We start from the raw sequence: 21,443 nt of genomic DNA, 5'->3' as shown, positions 1-21,443 counted from the left end.
GGTCTTTGATAGCCCATATAAAATTAATAAGGGGATAAGTAATAACTTAACAATTTAGCTTTTCTTTATAGGATGTCAGTTTAGCTTTATGATACAGAATCCTTATGAAAGGTGCTTTAAACAAGCAGGTATATGTAACAATTTGAATGCATTAAAAGTCTCTATAACCTAGAAGTCTTTGTAAGATCCTTTTGCCTTGGATATATTTTTTTATGCTTTGTAATTTGAAAGGTTTTCAGTCTCAGACTAGAATGTGAACCCAGTGAAAAGGATTGCTGAAGTGGATCAACCAAACCAATGACAATTTAAGAAAAGTTGCTCGCCTTTGATTATGGCCTCACTCAAATAATGCAAACCTTTTTCTTATTGGGAAAATAAATATCCCAAAGATCCTTATCTGTATTTATAAATATAGCTGTAACTTAACATTGGGTCCTGCAATTAATTTTCTGTGACTGGTTTCTGATTACAACATGTAATCAAAATCATCTTTGCTGCCACAGAAGACTGACACCTGTGCCCAAATGAAACATAGGCGACATATAAAAACCTGTTATTAATCTGTTTTATGATGCATTCCAGCTTACCTGTATAATACATTTATTCTGAAGTGACTTCAAAATTAGCTATACTTAAATGAGGCTTGCACTTCTTTGCACCAATTGTGACTCATGGCTATATACAGTAGTCCGTTTGATTGCCTTCTCCATGGCAGGGAAATTAGAAAACTACAGGACTCTTGAGGTGAGAGAGCCTGACTGCTTTAAAAATTTCAATTGGAATTCTAAGCAATGTACATACTGTATGCTAGGTAAGATTGTTAATCATGTATTGCATTTGTAAAACAAAAAATCTCATACTCTGAAAAATACAAATAAAGTGAACCAAAATTCCACTTTAAACTAGAGAATTTCTTACATTATATTACCCACAATGTAACTCTATAGGCTTAGTGTATGTTAAACCCAAACATTTTTATATTTCTTTACTGTTCCTTTTACAACTAGGTCTGAAAGGAATGAAAAAAAAATCATTCTCTAGGCTGTGGCACTCAGTGACCTAGAGAAGTGTTAATTTTGTCTGTATTGAGATATTTGATGGGAGTACGCTGAGACTTGCAGCTTTCTACTTATTACTGCCTATTACAGACAGAAGTTGGAGTCTGGGAGGAGCATGGAAGCTGTTGCAGTCTAAAGGATAAGATGTTACTGCAAAACAAATTAATCTCATGAACTGAGATTTTATTGAATTTTTAGCACAGTTTTATAGGCTTTGAAAATGGCCAGACAAAAGCTCTGTTATCCATCATCACATGTTTTTCCCCCCGTAAAAAATCCATAAAAATGTAATATCTACACATCAATACTTCAGCGTTCAACTTGCAACTTTACTGATATTACATTTATGGTAGGTATTGTTTTGTCAGATGATATACTAAGCCTGCCAGTTAGATCGGATTCGCTGTACTCTTCTTAGACTAGCACTTTCTGAAAGCAGAAATTGGCTCAATATCTTAGCAGTAGAAGAATTGCATAACGCCTGAAGAAGGGATCTAAGTCATCCCAAAAGCTTTAATAACTTAAGTTAGCCAATAAAGAGTATCATTTTAACTCCAAATGTTCCGCACTCACTCTCAATCTTACAAAATGAGAATTATAATTCACAGTCAAAATACAATATAAGAAATAGTTAAAGCTGTAGGTAAGTGATAAACTGGTCCTATTCTTCTGTTGTGCTTGGCCACTGCTAACTCATTAAAGGGAATACGTCAATAGAAAAATTGATGATACCACACACTTTTAAATCAATATTAACAGTTTTCCTGAGCAGCATGTTTGTCTTACTTGGGAGTCAGTTCTGTCACCTCTGCAATGGCAGAGCCTACATGTATAAAGTTTTCCACTTGCATTTAACATGTAATTGCGCCGACGGGGCACCCGAGAAGAGGAGGATCCAGGCTGCTATGTGCAAAACCACTTCAAAAAGCAGGCAAGTATAGACATGTTTGCTATTTTCTTTTTTTTTAATGTAAGCCTTTAAATCACTTTAAAGGTCTCGCCCCTTCATTTTATATAAAAATGTTTTCAGGAATGGATCTTCTGGCTGCATGGTAAATGTTCTTTACATTTCAGGCTCCTAAGAGAGTGGGAATCCATGTAATCCCTCTCGAAGAGGTTAAGATCGATGTATGGGTAAGATGGACATTTTAGTAACTGCTGTATGTCCAAAAATTAGTTATAGTATGTTTTTCAAATATGTAACAACAAAGCTATTTCTCAACTCTAGTTAGTAGGAACAAAACCTGTTTAAAGAAAAAGAGAAATTACAGTGTCAACAACAGGAGAGGAGAGAGGTGGCTGAGGAATTTCTTTTTGGATAGTGCGGTTTGTGGCTGTTCCCATTAACAAGAGTTGAGACAAGGAGGTAATCCAAGGGCAAAAATCCAGTGGCATCCTAAAGAAGTGAATGAGACCCCTTAAAGGGGAATACGCAAAGTGACCAATTTTATCTGATAGGTCAATATAATCAGGTGAGAACATTGTGTGGATGATGGTAGAACTCACTTTGAATACTGTACATTGGCAGAGCATACATAGTGAATATACATCACAAAAGGACTGGCCATAAATGGAGTGAATTTTGACTTCTGACAAACCAATTGAAATTCACCCAGTGGGTGACCTTGTCAGCCACCTCCTACCAGACATGCCTTGATTGAAAAGGGCGATGAGTGGCAATTTGTCAGCTGAAATACACCTGCATCCAATTAAATGCAGGTGTTTTTCAGCTGACAAATTGCCACTCATTGATTAGACTAATTAGATGCAGGGTCAGCTGTCAAAATACAATAACTTGTGTAGTGTGGATGGAAGAATCTATTAGGATTTGTACAGGCTGAATGGAAAAATTCTATATGTGTATGGCTTGGCTTAGCCTGACAGTTTCCCAACTTTTTCAAATACTACTTGAATCTAGCTACCAATTATATAGTAAACTCAACTGTGTATGTCTGAAGCCTATGCTATGTAATTTTCTCTCTCTCATTATGCTTCCTGCATTACTGATCACATGAAGGCTTTCAGGGCAGGTTTGAGGGCCTGTTCACAGCACAAACTTTGTGTTTTCTTAGCCTTAATGAGAGCATGTTTTTATAGTATTATTTTTTTCCATTTATTATTACAGGTACTTATATAGCACCATCACTTTATGCAGTGTTATACATATATATATTGTACATTCACATCTGTCCCTAACCCTCAAGGGTAGTACAATCTAAGGTCTCTAATTTACATTCATACATACATATACTAGGGACAATTTATACAGTATCCAATTAACCTGAGTGTGGGAGGAAACCGGAGTACCTGGAGGAAACACAGGTAGTACATGCAAACTCCAGGTAGGTGGTGACATGGTTGGGATTCAAACCAACGACCCTAGTACTGGCAGGCATAAATGCTAACCATTTATCCACTGTGCTGCCCCATATAAATATGCATTTTTTTTAAATAGTTTTCATTATTTTGAATGTTTTATCTTTTTTACAGAATCATGTTGCGTTGTTATGCTTAAAAATGCATTCTTTTTTAGTGCACTGCAATGCAATGTAATGGTGTAAACTAGTCTCATCCAAAAACATTTTTATTGTCTATGTGATGGCAATATGTTGAAAATGTGCATCTGCATGTGCATAGTATGAATGGGGTCTTAATATGAATACATGGCTTTGAAAAACTCATTAGTACTGACATTTTTTTTGTGTGTAATAAGCATCTTATAGTTAGCAGTGTATGTTCCAGTTCACAACAGGCCAGGGGCGGACTGACAACTCATGGGGCCCCCGGGCAATAGGGGATCATGGGGCTCCTGTGTCCTTGCCCAAACTCAAAAAAGCCTATGAGAAAGGTACCAGGGGCATCTCATTGGGCCCCCTACTGACCCCGGGCCCTCGGGCAATGCCCGAGTTTCCAAATGATCAGTCCGCCCCTGTAACAGGCACATTCTAGGATCACAAGATTATCAACAGAAAAGGTTGGAATGGAGTGGTACATGTTCACAAGCATTGTTTTGATGCATTTGGAACACATATCAAATGCAGGTCAGCCAGATCTCATTAACTTTAATTGAGCAGTATGCATGACAGTTCAGAGGATGCATTTGACCTGCTTTTTGTTGATCTGTGTGTCTTTGTTCAAATCACGTCCTATCAGCCTAGCCTGCACACAAATTGATCTTGAGTCCAAATATTGATACCAAAAGTGCGGTTAGACTAAACATTATATGTTGTGAGGTCACACTACTGGAGGTGAGCAGATATTGGAATAGTGGAGGAATAGTGCACCGTTTTTGTGTTAGCTGCACCTGGTGGTCACAGGAAGAAGAATTGTTTACGAAGAAATATATTGGAACTTTTAATACAAACAGAAACCAGTGCAGCGCTATGACATACAGTAAGACTGAAAAAAATATTAAAGGGGGCTTCCTGCATATTCTTGGTTAATATACCGTTCAACACATTGCACTTTAACTGTGCGCATCTGGTGAGTGCGCATTTTTATCAATCTCCCACACGGATAAAGCCACATGAGATTATTTGACACCACCTGTGCAAAAGGACCTGTTTGCCACACTGTATGCTGACCCGATTGTGTCATGCCTTCACCACCTTATGAACACTCTTTGCTTTAAGACTTTCACAGTTGCACCTATTTCATTGTGCCAATCATAGTGCTGCATCCACTTATATTTTCTATCACCAATATCAATTATTTATTTATTATCACTATCACTTTTCAGTCTTACTGCATGTCATTTTTTAGCGCTGCACTGGTTTCTGTTTGTATTATATGTAAGGTCTAGGGTTCCTTTTTAGTGCATTTGCGGCTGATTTAATTGAATCCCTGAGTGCTCGCTGTTTCTTTGTTTGTTTTTATATTGGGACTTTTGTTTTTGTTTTTCTTGGTTTTTCTTTCTTTTTTTTTCTCTTGTGATTAGTATATTCACATAATTGACACTTATTCTTGTTGTGTAGCGCTGCACAGATATTATACACACATATAATATATTATATATTTTTGCCCATTCATGAAACGGGTTTGGTGCATTAGCAGCTACTTTCATATTTTTTTTATTTATCTTTTTGATTCATAGTAGCACGTAAGGTTTTTTTCTCATTGCAAGCGTGCATTTGAACTGCAGGCACAACAGGTCGAATGCAGCCTCTTTTGTCAAATACTGTGTTTGCCGTTTGAATGCAGCTGCATATGTTCAAATGGAAAATCCATCATTTGACTCGAATGCCTGTAAAAATTAACCCAAACAATACCAGATTTCCTAAACAGATAGGCTGGACTGCCTCTATGCATTTAAAGTTTCAAAATGCAAACATTTCAGCAGCTTAAAGTTTGCTGAAATGATTACAGTTACAGAATTAAAAGTTTTACTCTTTAAATCAGTATTCAACCAGAAAGCAAACATTTATTTTATTTCAGCTTACCAATTGTTAGATGTGATGACTGTATTTGATTTATTTTTTAAAGCTTTCTGTCTTTTATTATCATCTGGTGATTCAGTCAGTAAATATGTTGTTTTTTTCAAAAGAACAAGCTGTCCTGCAGATGTATCAGTTACAGGGTGCAGACAAACCAATTAACATTAGCTTACAATGAACAGTTTTTATTTATTTATGTATAACTTTTAGCCCAAAAGGAAATAAACTTCTGTAACTGATTATAAAGTGTTAGCTGGAGTTTCAATTTTCTGTGTATCTAAATGTGCTAGTCCATCTAACACCCCCCCCCCCCCTTTAAAGAATGCATTGAAGATGACTACCTACTCACCTTTTTAATAAATAGTACATGCAACAATAAAAGGCTGATTTTGAGCATTAATACATGGACTGTTTTTGTACAATGAGTATGTTACTGTTAAGCTGGCCATACATTTGTTGAATGAAAAAAAAAATCAACATTCAACATAATTGGGGGAATCCTCCAACTGTAATTTTGTGTTCTGATGGTGGGGTGACTTCCCCATTAGTTTTCTTTTTTTAGGCTTTTTCACTCTGTTTTCACCTGGATTTCTGGACAGTAATGTACATCCTATATAGTGATGGGTTGAACACCCCCCTGTTTGGTTCACGGCCGAACATTCAAACACAACGAAAGTTTGACCGTGAACTTCGAACAGAGGGGACAATTCACTAAAAGGTATCTTACCGCTTCTGATTATGCAGTAAGATACCGCACAGCTACTAAAAATATTCTTTATTGTTTCAGCTGTCAGTGGGGTTCAACCTGGAACCAGATTTCTGTGCAGGACAGACTGGGGAGCAGCCATTTGCTTGTATGATCTTTGCAATTATTTTTCTCTTTCCTTTTGCATCATTCACCCTGGGGGAGTCTGACGAAAAAGCGGAATTTTGAAATGCGTTACCGCCAATATCCACGGCATCACGTCTCCGTACTGACGTCACTTCTGGCTCAACACCATCTTGCGTTCCATACTGGTCACTGCGGCAGCTGGCCACTCCCTGGAGTCTATCACTCACCGCCAGACTGCATTGTGGCTATCATACTGGCTGACTTTGCCTAGGAGGGATCTGTGGATGTACTGGCATGCCTTACTTCTCCATGCATTTGTGAGTTTCTAATTGCATGATTAATAAACCCAAGTCTTTTATGCTGTACTTAGTCTACCACCCCTCTGTTTCCCTTTCTCCTCGTTACAGAGTCTCAACCTCACTCTAAGGGTGTTGCCACTGATGCTGCAATTATCATTCATTGGACTTTTTATGAACTGTTTTTAGTTATCTATATACTCCTCCAGTGCCATTTCTCTCTATTTGTATACAGCTATAACACATTTCCCAAAAGAACACACACAAAATCATGAGGCATAATTTGTATTTTGGCCAAAATATGTAAGTTCACTCACACAGATGCCTTTTATTTCTTTTTGGCGGGATAAAAGATTTTTAAGAAGCCAAGAATATCCAATCCAGATGATTAGCTTTTCCCAATCTAGAATTGTCAGTTGAAAGTTTTTGTTACAGGTATTCATAGATATTGGGGCTTATTTACTAAAATATTCACTTTGATACAGTGTAGCAAAACACCCCATCAAGCATGAGCTCACTGAAACTTTGTTTCAGGCTACAAGTTTATTCCATTTTGCTTGGTTTACACCATACTTGTGAAACCACTACAGTTCTTCTATTCCCATTCAAGAGATGTTCTCAGGAGTGACAGTGTTCTGTTAGTGCACAGAACTCACACATGGCTTGACATGTCACCTCTTGCACTCTATTGCTATTCAGTAGAAAATAGCTCCCCTAGTTTTGTGTTTACAATTGCGTTTCTTTCTTCTCTAGCCTGAATCTTGTGTTGCTTTTCTTGTCCGAAGTATTCTGCTTCAAGCTATTATTCACCTCTTTTAAAAGTGTATTATTCTCACACAACTTGGTGTTGGTGTAGAGCTGGATGGGTTAGGGCTTTAGTAATTGTTTAATTTGTTATTTGCATATATAGCATGTTTTTACATGTTCTCCAGAAAAATGCCCCACACTACTTCCTTATTTGCTATATGTGGTAATTCTGCAATATACCTATTGCTTACCTTGGAGGTCAGATGGTTCTCCTCATACTCCACATGTTGCTATGGTTAAGTCATGGCAGTACTAAAATGTATCAGTTGTAACACTTAGGATCTCCAAGCCAAATGTAAGCTTATGGCTGTCTTGTCTTTTTGTTATAAAATTTACCTCTTTTTCTCTCATGTTGCACCAGATTTGGCAAATTACTATCAGTACCTAATTTAATTGGTGCCCAGTGCTACAAGTATCCGACTAAGATAGTCTTTTCTTCCTTCTCAGCCTCACATCACACAATGTCCTGCACAGATTTTATTTATCAGCTAGCCTTCTAGCATGATTATGAGACATGGGTTACTAATCCCACTTTCTTTTGCACCTTTTCCCTGGCTGGGCCACATTGGACTGCTGAATGACCCATCCTTTCGTTGGCAGCTTAATATTTTTTGGTTGACCTTGTTTCCGTATCCAGATACTGTTGAGAGCAAATGGGAATCTTTTTTTAACAGAAGCTATAAGGTGCCCATCACTCTTACTTCCCATATCTACAAGTTTAAAAGCTCTCCCAAACTTGCAATGCAGCATGCAACATCCCAGTTAGAGGCAACATCCCAGTTAGAGGTAACTGAAGTTGAATTTATGCTAGACCCTTCATGTTACACATCTGCAAACATTGACCGTTAAACATCTGCAATATGCTAAAGCCAAACAATTATTTTTTGTCAATCAACAGGTTTTTGAAGATGGCAATTTTTGTGGCAGATTACTAACCTACCTGGCTCAGTATAATGAAAAAACATCAGTTGTTATAGTCCTACAAAGTGGAGAGGGAGGCATTACTGGGGACAAAAATCTGGACACTGTAGAATTTTGTTACTTCTTTAGTAATTTGTACTCTTCTACACTGAAGTATTCAGATACTGAAATTGAAGGTTTTCTAGACTCTATTGCATTCCCACATTTAACACTTGAACAAGTGCCACCAATAGACGTGCCACTAAAATGAGAGAGAATTAGCTGTAGTACAGATTTCAAGGGCTATAGTCCACCTATAGCACCTATAGCCTTCCCATAGAATTCTATGCACTATATCTAGTAGGGATGCACCGATACACTTTTTGATTGGCGAGTCGAGTACCGATACTTTGGGTCAAGTACTCACCAATACTTTGTGGTGTGATTTGCATCAATACAAAACGGAAAAACGGAAATTGCACCATAAAAATGGCATGCAATTTAAACAGAAAAGCAGTTTGATTCCTGTCCAAATTGAATTCAGTTTCCCCACTGTACCTGAGTGAACCCAAGCTTGTCATAGGCTGAGTTCACACAGGAGTGGCATAGGAAACACCTCCCCCCCCCCCCATCCTGGTACTCTAGACACATGACCTGCCAGCAAGCATGGTCTAAAGATGGGATCCCTGTCCCTAAAGAAGATGGGGTGGTGCATGGAGGAGATGGTTTTGTCTCACTCAGAGCAGGATCAGGGTGCTGGAGTGCAGGTACTGGATCCTAACCAGCATGGTCTGGCTGTGCCACCACATCATGTCCCTTGTAGCCAGCTCCTTCCAGCAGCACAGACACAGCGACTAGCATGGGAGGCCACATCCTTCATTCCATGTATTCTCCGGTGGAGATCTCTTTGTGAAGGGGGGGGGGGCTGGAAAATAAGCCTGTGGTGTCCTCTCCAAGTGTCATCCCTGCAAGGAGAAGTTTGGGGATTTGATATCCCTGCACTTTCTCTCCTCTTCTTGCAGGGATGACAATACGGGCTAGACCGCATTCCTGTTCAAATTGCATGCTATTCTTTCCGGTGCAATTTGCATCCATTGACGCAAATCACACCATAAAGTATCAGTTTCAGGTATCTTGAGCATTTTCACGAGTACGAGTACGAGTACACGTGAAAAAGCTCGTTATTGGCACCGATCCTGATACCTAGAGATTCCTGCCCCAAGCCTATCAGAAGTTTTAATTCTGTCTTTACCACATTTACTCTGCCTAACTTAGTGAAAGAGACTCTAATCAATTTAATTCCAAAGACTGGTAAAAATCCTCAAAAATTCTTCTGAATCATATAGGCCTATTTCTCCCCTCCTGATAGATGTTAAAATCCTTTCAAAACCTCTAGCTACCCGACAGACAGAAACACAACCTTTAATACTGAATGGTTATTTATGAATCTCCGGGCCCAATATGATTACTCAGGCACTAGAGAGATTGTCAGCCTCAATGCTGCTAAGCTTTTTTCTGTTTAGATCAGTGTTTTCTGTAGCAAAGTCTTCATAACTATGGATTAAATCCTAAATTTACAATATGGTTGCAATCGCTATACTAAACTCCTGTAGCTAGGGTGATAGCCAATGATTGAGTCTATAAGCACTTCCTCTGTTTCAAGGAACACAGCAAGGTTTTCCACCATCTTCTTTGTTGTATGCTGTTGTTGTAAAACCCTAAGCAATTTCCATCCAGTACTCCTGTCATGTACCTGGTTGAGGCTGAGCTGACTAAATGGCTTTCCCTTACACCTCTTGTCTTGTTTCTCCTAAAGGTGATGACAGGATATAACAGGGCACAGAGTGGCATGAGTGCCTTGCAGGAGAATCTGGCTGGAAGATTCTTGCAGCAGGTGCCAAACAGCAGAGAGACTGGTGAGCTGGCCAATGGAAGACATAGTAGCAGGTACTGAACAGTAGGCATAAATCAGGCTGGTAGGTAGGAAGATGGCAGATGCAGAGGTACTGTAGCAGATGCAGAACAGCAGGCGACAAGCTAGCTGGCAAGCAGGTGGATGCAGGATCTCAGGTGGTCAGATAGGATAGAGTCAGTATCAGCTGAGCAGTGGGGATGCACAGTTATGAACCAAAACAGTCATAGTCAGAGGGTCTGTGTCAGGCAAGCAGAGGAGGTACCAAAACAGCAGGCAGAAGGTGTCACGATCGCAAGATTGCTGCCACCAACATGCGACGATCCCATGATCGTGACGTCCAATATGTGACGAACGCGGCATCAGACCCCAGCCCTTCTCACCAAACTCATGACCAAAGGACTAGCCAATCTAAAACCGCGATGTCACGTGCGTAACAATGCCACACTCAGCTGCACCCTCCACAACGATTTTCCAGCTAATGGACCACAGATGTACCTGCAGCCTGGGCAATTGTTACTGGGTCAGGTTAATTACGCAATTAACTCTTCACACTGCCACCACCTCCTTTTTATACAGAGAAAGAGGAAACTCTTCATTATCAGCTATAATGATTGAGATAATCGTCTGTATAAAACGGTCCGCAGGCTGGTTATACAGAGGTTTAAACAAACACAGTAGCGTTCTCTTTAGAGGCAGGAATTCGTAAATTGAAATAAAGCGCTATAGAAACAGTTCAACACTTTCAGAAGGAAAGATTTATTACTAAAAGGTCAAACGGGTGCAATAAAAATATTTACAGAAAAGATGTACCTAAGAGATATATATATATATATATATATATATATATACACAGTTGCAAGAAAAAGTATGTGAACCCCTTGGGATTACGTGGAGTTTTGCATGAATTGGGCATAAAATGTGCTCTGAACGTCATCTAAGTCACAACAATAGAAGAACACAGTCTGCTGAACATAATACTACACAAACATTAGATGTTGCCATGGTTTAATTGCACATAACATGTAAACATTCACAGTGCAGGGAGGAAAAAGTATGTGAGGCCCTAGCTTAATGACTTCTCCCAGAGCTAATTGGAGCCAGGAGTGAGCCAACCTTGACTCCAATCCGTGTGATGATATTGGATGTGTTGCTGACAGCTGTCCTGCCCTTAAAAAACCACACACCTGTTTTGGGTTTATAGGTTTCAAGAAGCACTGTCTGATGTGAACCATGCCTCGCAGAAAAGAGCTCTCAGAACACCTACGATCATGAATTGTTGACTTGCATGAAGCTGGAAAAGGGTTACAAAAGTATCTCCAAAAGCCTTGATGTTCATGTGCCCACGGTAAGACAGACTGTCTACAAATGGAGAAAGTTTAGCACTGTTGCTACTCTCCCTAGGCGTGGTCGTCCTGTAAAAATGACTGCAAGAGCACAGCGCAGAATGCTGCATGAGGTAAAGAAGAATCCCAGAGTGTCAGCTAAAGACCTACAGAAATCTCTGGCACATGCTAACATTTTTGTTGACACATCTACAATAAGGAAAACATTAAACAAGAATGGAGTACATGGGAGGACACCACGGAGGAAGCCATTGCTGTCCAAAAAGCATATTGCAGCACGTTTGAAGTTTGCAAAAGAGCACCTGGATGTTCCATAGCACTACTGGCAAAATATACTGTGGACAGATGAAACCAAGATTGAGTTGTTTGGGAAGAACACACAACACTATGTGTGGAGAAAAAAAGGCACAGCACACCAACATCAAAACCTCATCCCCACTGTAAAGCATGGCGGAGGGAGCATCATGGTTTGGAGCTGCTTTGCTGCCTCAGGGCCTGGACGGATTGTTGTCATTGATGGGAAAATTAATTCCAGAGTTTATCAAGACATTTTGCAAGAAAACGTACGACCATCTGTCTGCCAACTAAAGCTCCGCAGAGGATGGGTGATGCAACAGGACAATGACCCAAATCATACAAGTAATTCAACAAAACAATGGCTGCAACAGCACAGAATACGCCTTCTGGAGTGGCCCAGTCAGAGTCCTGACCTCAACCCGATTGAAATGCTGTGGCATGACCTTAAGAGAGCGATTCACACCAGACATCCCAAGAATATTGCTACATTGAAACAGTTTTGTGAAGAGGAGTGGTCCAAAATTACTCCAGATCGTTGTGCAGGTCTGATCTGCAACTACAGGAAACGTTTGGTTGAGGTTATTGCTGCCAAAGGAGGGTCAACCAGTTATTAAGTCCAAAGGTTCACATACTTTTTCCTCCCTGCACTGTGAATGTTTACATATTATGTGCAATTAAACCATGGCAACATCTAATGTTTGTGTAGTCCTATGTTCAGCAGACTGTGTTCTTCTATTGTTGTGACTTAGATGACGTTCAGAGCACATTTTATGCCCAATTCATGCAAAACTCCACGTAATCCTAAGAGGTTCACATACTTTTTCTTGCAACTGTACATATACAAAGAACCATAACACAGCAAAGAGATATCAGAGAGAGGTGAAAGGGTTAAAGTACTTGCCAAAGTCCTGGATTAGCAGATCCAAGTTTCAGAGCAGAAGGGTACTTTGATCTCCCTATGTTACGATGGTCAATGGGAGAATTCTTCAACAACCCACTCTTAGGCCTGACAGCCTGTTTTGTAGTCCCCAGCAGGGGGTGGCTCTGAAATAAAGGACCAATCTCCGCTTAGGGCATTGGAGATATGGGTGGATGCCTCAACTAGAGCAAAAATCTCCCATAACTCATATTTTGGCCTATAACTTTCCATCTGCACAAGTGACATTCCACCCGCGGGTAGATTATTATGCAGACAAGTCTGAGGATTGATTAGATATGAATTATGAAAGTGTACGCTGAACGGTTCGTGAGATCTATTTTTCTGCTTTCCTGTGTGTCCGAGACAAGGCAAGTGACCCATCAAACTGTTCGCCTGCTCATCGTCCATCTGACGATATGTCCAGTTTTTATGTAAGTCTCTCATATTCCAAGATATGAGACATAGGGGAAACACGGATTTTGAGACGTGTTATCTGATTCTGTCACCTATGCTGAGTAGGTTTTATTAGGTTGGAATCTCTCTCAACTCCTGAGAAGCTTGCCTTATCTCTTCTGATGTGTGAAATGGCACAGGTTCTCCCACAGCTAGGCCCCGGCTCCCTGGGGGGGGCTTTATAGCTCCTATGACCCTCCTGTGACATTTTAACACACACATACACTGTCACTGTGACTCTCAGAGGGAGGGGGGAAGGAGAGTGAGGAGAGAAAATGGAGATTCTTAACAAAATGTCGGACTGTGTCAGTCTCAGTTGCGCACGTTTGCGACAGAAGGCAAAGTCAGAACACTAGCTGGAGTCCGCAATGGGATATCAGGAACAGAGTCCAAAACAGGTCTGGTAAGCGATTAGGTCACAGACTATAGAAGCTGACGACCACTCAGAAACGTTCTGGTCTCTGAAGCTGCTTTAAATAGGCAAGTGGGTGTCAAGTATTCATGCTCACTCCCTCTAAAATGCATGCGCAAGTGCAAGCACACTTGAGCAAGTTAGGGCACGTCTAGTTGTCTCTCGAGTGATATTATGTGCATATCTTCATGTACGACCACGCATATGATTTCCTTGATAGCTCCCTTGGGAAATTATAAGCAGGATAGAATGGCTTTGAACTCAAAATCATCTCCTGTGTATTTCCCGCTTAAATACTTTAAACTGATGGATTTTTTCCCAAAAAAACATTGATTTGGGACATCAAACACAAGTTAAAATGTCCACTGCTTCAAACCTAACTCTACTGGAGGGAATGTGCTGCCTGATTTAAATAATTATACTAGCTCAGCTATCTCATTTAAATCACATAGACAAGTCAAAGAAAATGCACTCTACTACTCTACTAGTGAACATCTCTTGGATTTAGCAATGACAGTGTTTCAGGGGTTAAAGGATTGTACTATCCCTCTAGGCACTTCCACAATATCATATCAACATCTTCATATATAGTATCTTGCCTTTGAGAAATTAAACAGCCTTCATGCATGGTTTGAACTTATTCTGGAATGTCTTACTGTGCTAGATGTGGAGCAATGGCCCTCCAAAGGCATTTACTCTCTGCATCATGTACTGACAAAGGATGGGATAAAAAAACTAAAATAGTTACCGTATTTGTCGGAGTATAAGTTGACTGGGTGTATAAGACGACCCCCTAATTTTCCAGTTAAAACATAGGTTTTGGGCTATACTCGTTGTATAAGACTACCCCCTTTCTGAGGCAATACCATTTACAAACATCAGATTTGAATAAACATCAGATTTGATTAAATATACACCCACTAATCTGTCAGCCCTCTGGATGTGCGGTAATATTGTATATACGGTAGCTTCGGCTACATACAGTATATATACAGTATACTGCGCTGAGCCAAACTGGCTAAAAACGAACAGCCCTAATCTATTAGCCTGCTGGATGTGCGGTAATACTGTATGTACGGCAGGTTCGGCTACATACAGTATACCGCGCTGAGCCAAGCTGGCTCAGAACTAACGTCCCTACGGTAATCTGTCAGCCCGCTGGATGTGCAGTAATACTGTATATACGGTAGCTTTGGCTACATACAGTATACCGCGCTGAGCCAATCACGGAGAGCAATGTATTCTATTAATGAATACAGAGCCTGCTCGGATTGGCTGAGTCAGAGAGACGGGCTGATGATGTCACAACCTCAGCCAATCCGAGCAGGCTCTGTAGTTGTTAATAGAATACATCGCTCATCGTGATTGGCTCAGCTCAGTATGCTGTATGTAGCCAAAGCTACCGTACAAACAGTATTACTGCACATCCAGCGGGCTGACAGATTAAGGACGTTAGTTTTGAGCCAGCTTGGCCTAAATGAACTAAAGGTTCACACTGTATACCCCGTGTATAAGACAACCCCCGATTTTTGGGGTATGTTTTTATGTATAAAAAGTAGTCTTTTATGCCGGAAAATAAGGTATTAGAGGAGTTTAATCTTCCCAACTCCACGCTATTGATTTCTACTTGCTATATGATGCTCCTTACCCCTTAAGCAACTTTGCTGTCTTACAACCCAAACATAAGTCAGAAGTGAGTGTTGTGGATTTGGGGGACTGAGATAAGGTCTTGGAAGGCTGCAGGCAGGCCTCTACTAAGTTATCTTACACAGTTAAATATCATGCATAGGTCTTATTTAACACCTATACACTTATTCAAATATGCGCCTAATCAAGTCCCTCGTGTCCCAAGTGCTCAATAAATGTTTTTTTCATTTACTTTAAGCATGGCCCTTGATCCAAGGTTAATGGAAGTAGGTGGTCAAATTTACTCATAATAAAATGGGCTTTCAAATATCCTTCAGCACAAAGCATTGTCTTTGTGGTCTACTCTCAAATGTAGAATTTTATACATTCACCATCTTCATGAAAATGTACCTGTTGCTGGCAAGCAGATCATACCTGGATTCAAGCAATTCAGAAACCATGGTTACTTTATGTAAATTGGTGGATGGCTCAATCTAATACCTTTAACTCTCCATCTGTTTGGTAATTGTCTCACACTCTGGGGTGGTCCAGATGTTTCTGCACTACTCCACTGTACTACAGATGCCTGCAAGATTTTGTTACACCAAAATTCTGTTTTGCCAAGTTCTAATATTAATCTGTAATGCTAAAGTAGTATATTACGGTTCATATGCCCAGTTATTTTTTGTGGAGCTTGATGGTTGGGTGGAGCACTAATGGCCCCAAGATAGTAGAAGTGAATCTCCCCAGCAGAGATATAGATAGCAATACAATCTTAACAGAGGGCCTAACTATTCCCCTCTCTCTCCAAAAACTGAAAAAAGTTTTACCCTTACACACACTTTAACTTTGCAAAGTGAACATTCACTGCTCTTATGAGTTTATCAATTTAACCACTTGAGCTCCAGAGGATTTACCCCCTTAATGAGCAGGCCTCTTTTTGCTACTCGGCGCTGCACTAATTCAACTGATAATTGCGTGGTCATGCAATGCTGCACCCAAACGAAATTTACGTCCTTTTTTTCACATAAATAGAGCTTTCTTTTGGTGTAATTTGATCACCTGTGCGCTTTTTATTTTTCACGCCATAAACAAAAAATGCCAAAAATGTTGAAGAAAAACAATATTTTTTACTTTCAGCTATAAAAATATATAGTAAATTCAAAGTTGGTTATAAATTTAGGCCAAAATGTATTCTGCTACATGTTTTTGGTAAAAAAAAATCCCAATAAGTGTATATTGATTGCTTTGTGTGGAAGTTATAGCGTCTACAAACTATGATATAAATACTGCAATTTACGCCATTTTTCTGCTATACAGCGCTGCACTAGTTTAACGGACAATTGCGTGGTCATGCAATACGGTACATAAATGAAATTACATCCTTTTTTTCCCCACAAATTGAGCTTTCGTTCAGTGGTATTTGATCGCCTGTGCGGTTTTTATTTTTTGCGCTATAAAAAAAAAGGCTGATAATTTTGAGGAAAAAAAACGATATTTTGGACTTTTTGCTATAAAACATGTCCAGTAAAAAAAATGCAAAAATCAAATTTAGTCATAAATTTCTGCCAAAATGCATTCTGCGACATGTCTTTGCTAAAAGAAAAACCCAATACGTGTAAATTAATTGGTTTACGTGAAAGTTATAGCGTTTACAAAAGGCAGGAAAGATACTGGGATTTTTAATTTTTTTTATACTAATAATGGTGGCGATCAGCGACATATGGCGGCGATCAGCAACTTATGGTGGGACTGCGGGACTGCGGCGGACATTTTGACACTGGGGGGGAACTGACTTCGGGTCACTGACATCCCCAGTGACACCAATACAGTGATCAGTGAAAAAAAAACCCACTGACACTGTACTAATGTCACTGGGGAGGAAGGGGTTAACGTATTTAGTGTTTACTGTGTGAGGGGAGTGTTTTACTAGGGGGCGGGGGTGTGTACTGGACGGGGGGAGGGAGGGGGGAGCTGATCGAGGGAGAGAAACTCTTCTCTCCCTCTTCAGCTTGTCGGGGAACTGTCACAGAGCAGGGCTGTGTGTAAACAATGCAGCCCTGCTCTGTGTCAGCGATCACCGGTCATCAAGGGACCCAGCGGCGGAGACCCGCTGCTGCACCCGCGGGACAGGCAGGGCAGGCACGCGCCTCACGTGCGCCCCCTACCTGTTTTGCAGAACCACATTTTAAAACGTGGTTTTGCCTACGAGTGCCGCCCTGCAACCGTTTATATGCGGTGGCTGGGCGGCAAGTGGTTAACCAAGTTAATAAAAGCCTTATATCACTCTTTATTGTTATGATTTGCAGAAATAGGCATTCTTCTCTAGTGTGTTTGGCAGAATACTCCCTGATTTGTAGGACACAGAATATTATAATTACTTTTGCAGTAAAAAAAAATATATATAGACACACAATCCTACTACTTCTTTTTCTACTACAACATCTATCTACTGCATGTTGGCATAAGTAGTACTTCTGCTTACACCGGTATTCTAAAATGCGGTTGCTGACACTAAGAGATTTTCTGTGGTTGCTTTGTAAGCTACTTCCCATAATTTCGGGACTTGGAGGCTTTATTCCAGTAGTTGCTAAGGGTCAGTAATGGTTGCAGAATCTGTACTTTAAATTAAAAAACAAAACAAGACAAATCTAAGCTCAATACAGACCTATGAGAGAGCTGTCAAGTACATGGCAGCTATAGTAATAAAACTCATACTATCATCCTTATTTTGACAGTGAAGTAACTATCATTGGTTCAGACTTGAATGACTGGAAAAACTGGAAAATGAGACCTAGGAAAAATATGTTCCTCTTTTCCATCTAGGAATATTCACCCTCTCTTTATTTGTCCAGGCCAGTACTGTCACCTGGACTAGAAATGAGTGAATATTCTAAATTCTTACTTGTCAGCAGAACAGGAATAGAAGGAAAATATTCCCTTGGGAACACCTATTGTGGTGAAAACGATCTACTGTTTACACCTGAGAGCTGCATATTTCAATTAAACAAAGGAATCTCATACAGTTGCTTTTAAAATAGCTAGACAAATTAAAATAAAGATAGATAGATAGATAGATAGATAGACTGTTTGGATTTATTTGAATGAAATTTAGCATAAAATGTGTCTGTAAAATAAGCAGACTGGCTAAGAATGAGACATTTCACTCTGTACAAATTGCAATTAAATCTGTGTTGGGAGGTGTATAAAGTATTTAAGAAATTCAGTTCTCTCATTAACATACTAATTACTCTAATTTTAAGCAGCCGAACACAGAATGTATTATCCGGCAATATACATTTCAGACAAAGACTCCGAGTGAGGTCAAGGGATTACGGCATCTAACATGATGGTCACATTGCCACACTAAAAAGAAGCATGCAATCAAACTTAAATTCTTTCTTCTTTCTATTTGCTGAAGGGGAGGGCACAAGTTCATACAGTTTAGCAAGACTCCCACAGCTACTGCATTTGCTAGCATTCTGCAGTGACTCCCTGAGAGAAATCTATTATCCCACTAATAATTATTGGCATTTTGTTCACCACTCTACAATTCCTTTCAGCACCGAAAAGTGTTCAAAACATTTTAAATCATTTCAATTCTTCTTGGGAACTTTGCAAAAGACATACACAATGAAATATGTTTTTTATTCAGTTTAATTCTTTTAATGGAAAATCTGTATACGTTTGCGCTTAATGAATGTAGCATCAGCTTATTATTACGAAATATCTATTTGTTGAGTTACAGACAGAAAAAAGTTTCAGCATTGGATTAAACTGTCTTTTTCTAATTGTATTTAGATCCCATGACTTTAAGAGAAAGATAATAATGACTCATAGTATCAGAACATCCAATAACACTGAGACATATCAATAGCCAAGGTTTTATAAGGCCATGATTACTCTACTGGCAGGCTCTTAGGTTAAACACTATCCTTACTTTTTTCATTGAACGGAACGCATTAAGAAGAAAGGATTTGAGATATGATCCCCACAGCTTCAGAGCCTTCTCTTTGTGTTCTAAATTAACAATTTAATTGACAAGACAGCTTTTCTCCCACCTCCAATGGAGACAAAATCTCCCTATCTTTGAAGCTTATGATATCGATCTCCAAAAACAACCTAGAGCCAAATAAATAAAAGCTGCTTATTGACATATAATCATTACCACCTACTAAGTAGAATTTCAGCTGAATGTTAATATAAGTGCACAATTCTGAAATGTCTGAGCCATATCCTTCATAAAAATTGTCATAAGCTTTTACACATTTGGTCCTTAAATTAATTGTTCACTGATTTCTATTGTTAAAAATAAGCAGGAATAACACATTTGGTCCACATTTATGAGTTTTATTTCTTTATTTTCCTTAACCTTTGCTTTCTCCATATTTTTCTTTTCACTCATTTTTACCTAAGTTTTATCTGTTTTATTGTGGTCTTACTCTTTTTATGTCCCTATAGTAACTTCAAAAACTATTTAAAATATTTAGTTGCATTAACTATTTTTCATGCTATATCTATACAACAATTACTTGAATTTGTGCTTTTTCTCAATATACAGTTTCAATTATTTAACTATATCAGTTTTTTTTCTTATAATATTTACATTTCACAATTTTAATTATACAACTACAGTATATATTCTAATTTTTTTGTGTGCAATTGTCTGAATAAGAATGAAATAAACTTGCTAGAGCTCTGTTGGATGTTAAAAAAAAAACAGCAGCATGCACAATACCATAATACATAGCAGGATATACATCACAAAACAATAGTGCAGCGCTAGGATAATGTAAAATGCATGTGCAATACAATAGTGCAATGCAAATATATCAAATTCCTATGATATACACACATTGAAAAAATAAAACAAAGGAATCCAAATGTGAAGTCAAAAACTTTGAATTCAGAGGTTCTCCACTTATGAGAGAATTGACAAATGTGGATACCAAACATCACCAAACTTCTTAATGATAAACCACACAGATCCTTTGTATACAACAGAGGGAGGCGTACCAGAATTATATGACTCCCAATTAAGAGTGGTCAACCAGCACTTGTGTATCAATCGAAGATATCCAGCTTTCCTCAAAACCACATGTCAAAATATGATACTGCTGCATTATATGAAATTGCTCTGCATATATACTCAGTTGGACGTAGTATCATGAAAAAGAAAAAGATAGGCTCTCCATAGTGTAATCGTGATTAAAACACCAATTTAATGTGGTAAATGCACTTACAATGAAAAGATGACAACCAGACACTTCATATGATATAAGCAACTCATGTTCCAGAGTTCAAGATGGCCGTGGTGGGATCACGCATGCATATTTGCTGTGTGTATTGTCTCTGCTCTGAGCAGTGCCTGGTTGTCATCTTTTCATTGGAAGTGTATTTACCATATTAAATGTGTTTTAATCTGGATTACATTATGGAGAGCGTGTCTTTTTCTTTTAAATGATACTATGTCCAACTGAGTATATATGCACAGCGATCTGATCTAACGCAGCCGTACCATAGTGTGACATGGGGTTTTGAGGAAAGCTGGATATCTTGGATTGATACATAAGTGCTGGTTGACCACTCTTAATTTGGGGTTATATGATTCGGGTAAGCCTCCCTCTGTTGTACATCAAGGTCCTGTGTGGTTTATCAGTAAGAAGTTTGGTGGCGTTTGGTATCCACATCTGTCATTTCTCTCATAATTGAAGATTCACTGAATTCACAATTGTCTGAATGCATTCCATATTATAAGCTGTATAAGATAAAATTACTCAAAAGGTACAACTTCAAGGATTTTACTCTCCAACTTTACAGTCCAGATATTTCTGCCCAAGTTTATTTAAAAAAAATACATTCCTTACAACAAGGTTTCTGAGGGGATCCATTATCACTTAAAATAACAAAAATCTGCTGTTGCCTCCTGGCTATTCTAATCTGATTAGACCTTCCAGTCTGTCACAACTGACTATGCCATGCAGGTGTTAGCCTGTACAAATGCATAGACTTTTTTGTGTCTGTGTACACACACGCACTCCCTTGTCTCACAGCTGTCTCCTAGAAAGGGAGGAGCCATGAGCCTGCAAAATCAGTAAGGACTTGCTTCCATCTAAGATGTGGACCTTGGAATGGAGGATTTATCCTACCTA

Source organism: Staurois parvus, unplaced genomic scaffold (assembly GCF_062004578.1).
Source record: "Staurois parvus isolate SC_StPar_1 unplaced genomic scaffold, SC_StPar_1.0 ptg000048l, whole genome shotgun sequence".
NCBI lineage: Eukaryota > Metazoa > Chordata > Amphibia > Anura > Ranidae > Staurois > Staurois parvus.
Note: the sequence above shows the minus strand (reverse complement) of the source record.